Source organism: Callospermophilus lateralis, chromosome 10 (assembly GCF_048772815.1).
Source record: "Callospermophilus lateralis isolate mCalLat2 chromosome 10, mCalLat2.hap1, whole genome shotgun sequence".
Taxonomy (NCBI): domain Eukaryota; kingdom Metazoa; phylum Chordata; class Mammalia; order Rodentia; family Sciuridae; genus Callospermophilus; species Callospermophilus lateralis.
This window is the reverse complement of record NC_135314.1, coordinates 64,717,542-64,721,708: the sequence shown is the minus strand read 5'-3', so window position 1 is coordinate 64,721,708 and position 4,167 is coordinate 64,717,542.

The following is a 4,167-nucleotide window of genomic DNA, read 5'->3' as shown; positions in this document are numbered from 1 at the left end:
GACGGGGCGGGCTTACGATGGGCGGAGCTGGGTGAGACCAAGTGGAGTGGCAGAGGAGGGGGCTGAGGCCAAGGCGGGTAAATGGGGAGGGGCGGGGCCCAGAGCGCAGCGACCGGCGGCCTTTACCTGGGCCCCACAGTGTGGGTTGCAGAGTCCTTGCTATATGTGACAAAGGACTTCCTCCTTCACTCTTCAACAGGGCAATTTTGGTCACCCTGTATCAGAGGAAGAGCACTCCGAAGAACAGATTTTAGAGGGAAGAGGCTGGAGACATGGAGACTAGAGAGTCTATTACAAATGCTGAGGATAGAAATGATGAAAGACTGAACCTTCAAGCACTGGTACTGGAGACTGAGAGTATGACTTATGTAGAGGTCTAGTATTTAGATTTTTACCTGTCTAGGGTGTTTTCTAGATTTTCACCTTGCATCTGAAATATGGCATTCAGAAGAAGAACCAAATTAGATAGGTGGCAGGAATAATGAGATAACTATTGATATACTGAATTTGAGATGGCCCATTGGCTGTTCATAAGAAAATATCCAATTCACAAATTAAATAAATAGCTGCAATGTGATTACAAAGGGAGAAAATGGAAATAGTGACTTTGAGGTAATATGTTTTAGAAGCCTAAATGAGAAGGGAAGACAAGAGTTTATGTGGTAACAGAGTTAGAATCAAGAAGGGTATTGTTTTCCTTTTTTCAGATTTTTAAAGATGATGTGTTAATCAGGGATCCACCAATCAAGCAAAAATAGTAGCATATGAAGGTATTTGTTAAAGAAATTGGCTTATGTGATTGTGGGGATTGGATAGGAAAGTCCAAAATATGTATAGCAGACTTGAAACTCAGGCAGAAACTGAAGGAGCAGTCCATAGTGGAATTTCATCCTCTTCCTTCTTGTCTTTAGGGAAACCTATGTTTTAAGTCCTTTCAACTAATTGAATCAGGCTCACTCAAATTACTTGGGGAAGTCTCCTTTCCATAAAGCCGACAAATTGTGGATGTTAATCACATCCACAGAATACCTTCACAGCAACACCTAGATTAGTGTTTGGTTGAATAACTAGGTACTGTGTAACCTAGCCAAGTTGATTCATGAAACTGGCCATTGCAAGTGGGAAATCACCTGATCATATATATACATGCTAAGAAGAAGGAAACAAAAAGAGTAAGAAAAGCTGGACATACTCAAGAGACAAAAGGAAGATAATTGATGGACAAGACCTATTACTCATTCAACAAAGTATTTGACTAGCACCATATCAAGTACCAGAGGTGACAACAGGAGTGTATCAAGTGCTTAACTAAAGGGATCGATTGACGATCCAAGAACCTTTAGTCTCTGAGCCAGGAAAAAAAAACAAAGATAGCCATAGATGCCGGGTTTCTGATCTCGCAACTAAAAGGCTCAGGGGTCACTCCAGTTAAACTGGGCTGACTGGGCTGCACGAAATAACCACACAAGAGACACAAATACCTTTTTCTTTGGGGTTGCTGTGACGGCTCCTCTGACCTTAAGGGTCCCAAGAAAGAGAGAGAACGCGAGAGCACTCGCTGACCCCTTTTATTGAGGAGAAGCTATTTAAATGAGGCAAGGGGTCAGGTTTCAGGTGGCTGAGCCTATCTTCATGATGTCCACTGTCAGCAGATTGACTGACACCTGGGTAGGTCACACCTAAGGGCACAGTAAAAGAAGGGGACACAACACAAGGCACTTCCATAGAAGATTCTATCCTAAACAGGACAAGGGGTTATATTACAAAGGAACAGGTGAGCGTAGCTTCACCCAGGCGGCTATACCAAGACACACCCATGCATGAGACACCAACCACATTTCTGTGACTGAGCGCCTCAGCACCCAGCCAGGGAGTGTGACCCAGTCACATGTAAGGTTGGTCTCCCACACATAGATATGGATATGTTTTAAGTGCAGTAATAGAAAGATGAGGGAGCCTAAAAATGAGAGCCTTTGTATTAGTAGAGGAAGATCTGAGATCATTACCAAGAGCAGAAGATAGGGATGGTATTCTGGATGAATAATGGAAGGAAATCAGAACTTTCTTGAACTGGGGTATATGGAAGGAATGCAGGCTGTGTACATAAGGAAGTCAGGTTTTAAGGCCATGCTTTAAATTTCTTGTACGATGAAGAAAGACTGTCACAGATGCAAATGACCAATAACTATCCAAAACTTTGTCCACCTCATTATCCAAGAAATACAAAATAAAATAATTTTGAGGTACTATCATATAGACAAAGTAAAAAGTGTGATGGATGTCTTGTTTCTAGGTCTTTCCTCAAAATTTTAGATATGAAGTTATCCTTCATTGTTGTAATCCTAAAAATTGAAAATGATTTTGTATCCACATAGTGAATCTGTTAAAAAATTTAGGCAGTGGAATTACCCACCCCACCCCACGCACACACACACAAAATCTTACAAGGAAATCAAATGCATAAAATAAATACATAAAACTGGAATTGCACTGTTAAGAAGCATGGTAGAATGCAGGGTCCTCCCATTAAAATCTCCTGCCCCAGCCCCCTAGAGGCAGATCACAAGAAACTTTAGTGAGATAGCTCTGGGAGATAAATTAAAAAAAAAAAAAAAAAAAAAAAAAAAGACCCTTAATAGCTGGAGACCAGGATTTATAAGCATGACTAGTCATGCCTGTCTCTTTAGTTAGATGAACATAATTTCCAGCATATGCTTGCAACAGATCAACTAGAACAAAAATATAATTTAAATGCCACCAGATTCAAAGACTTACACAATGAACCACAAATGATTTGCAGCTAGACTGTTTGACCAAAAAGACATTCTGAACCCCCAATATAGAATGATATCATGGGTTGATTTTCAAAGAAACTTGTCTGAGAACCTGCACATTTCTTCCCAGAAAAGTTCTATATATAATCAGAGAGCTCAGTCATGGGTGTGTCACTCATCTTCTCTAAGAGGTGAGGGGCACCTGCACCCTACCTTTGGGTGTATACACCTTTGCTGCCCTTAAATAAATGTTTGCTGGTGCCTTGCTTCCAAACTTCCCTGAAATTCTCTTCTGCGATGAAAGTGAAGAACTTACCAGGCTGAGTTAAAGTCCATTTCTTCTCTTTGGAGGGATCTCCTTGCCCCCCACCCCTGATTCAGTGATAATTCCATGAAAAAAAAATATGTATCTACACATTGAAGAGAGAATCTGGGGAATCCTAATAAAACCATGATAATTTCTCCAACAATAGGGTATATGTTTCCTTCTATGAACTTATTTGTATCTTCCATTTTAAAAGAACAATAGAAGTGTTGCTGTTATAGTGAGGGAAAAAACTTATTTTCAACGCTAAAATACTGTGCGCCAAAGTCTTAAGGTGTGTGTGTTTGTGCATGTGTGAGCATGTACGTGTGCACCAATATATTCAGATATACTTTTTGGCCCATTCACCTATGGCCTTTGAACTTCAATCTAGTGCTTCAAACTGCTCTGTGATGCTGGGACTGGGACTCTACAAACTACTTTCTTTGCCAGTTGTTGTTATACCAATACAGGCCACTAGAGGGAGGTTAAAGGCAGGAGGAAGAGAACTTACTTGTAACAGTGTTGCCCACCAAAAACCACTCTTCAGCCCAGGTAACTGCAGTTGGTTCCAGGCCCTGGCTCCCTTTAGTTCTAAGAAGTAGTTCTTACCTCTTAGAACTACCCTTAGAGGTACTAACTATGCCTAGAAGGTGTTCTCAAAGATCTGAGTGCCAATTTTGTGATACCCTTCTTCTAAAAGTCTAAATTCTGCTAACCTCAAATTCTTTGCTTTGTTTCAGGGATTGTAGCTACATTCACAAATACCTCTGTGTTACCTCAGTGTTGTGGTTTTGTACTTCATTTTCACCAATGTAATCAATTCTTACATTCCTTAAATTCTCTCCGGTGAAATACATTGTATTTACTGTGTAATACTGAAGAACTCTGACTGATAACATTTTTTGGAAACAGAGGAGATGCCAGGAAACAGCCCCCCAATTTGGTATCTGAGATTGGTTTGGTAATGTAAGGACTAAGGAGTTTGAACACAAACAATCTCTTCATGAGGGGAAAATGGATATTAGAAATCCACAGTGTGCTGTGTCATTGTACCTAGTCACCCAAGATTGATTGTGATTGTGAGGG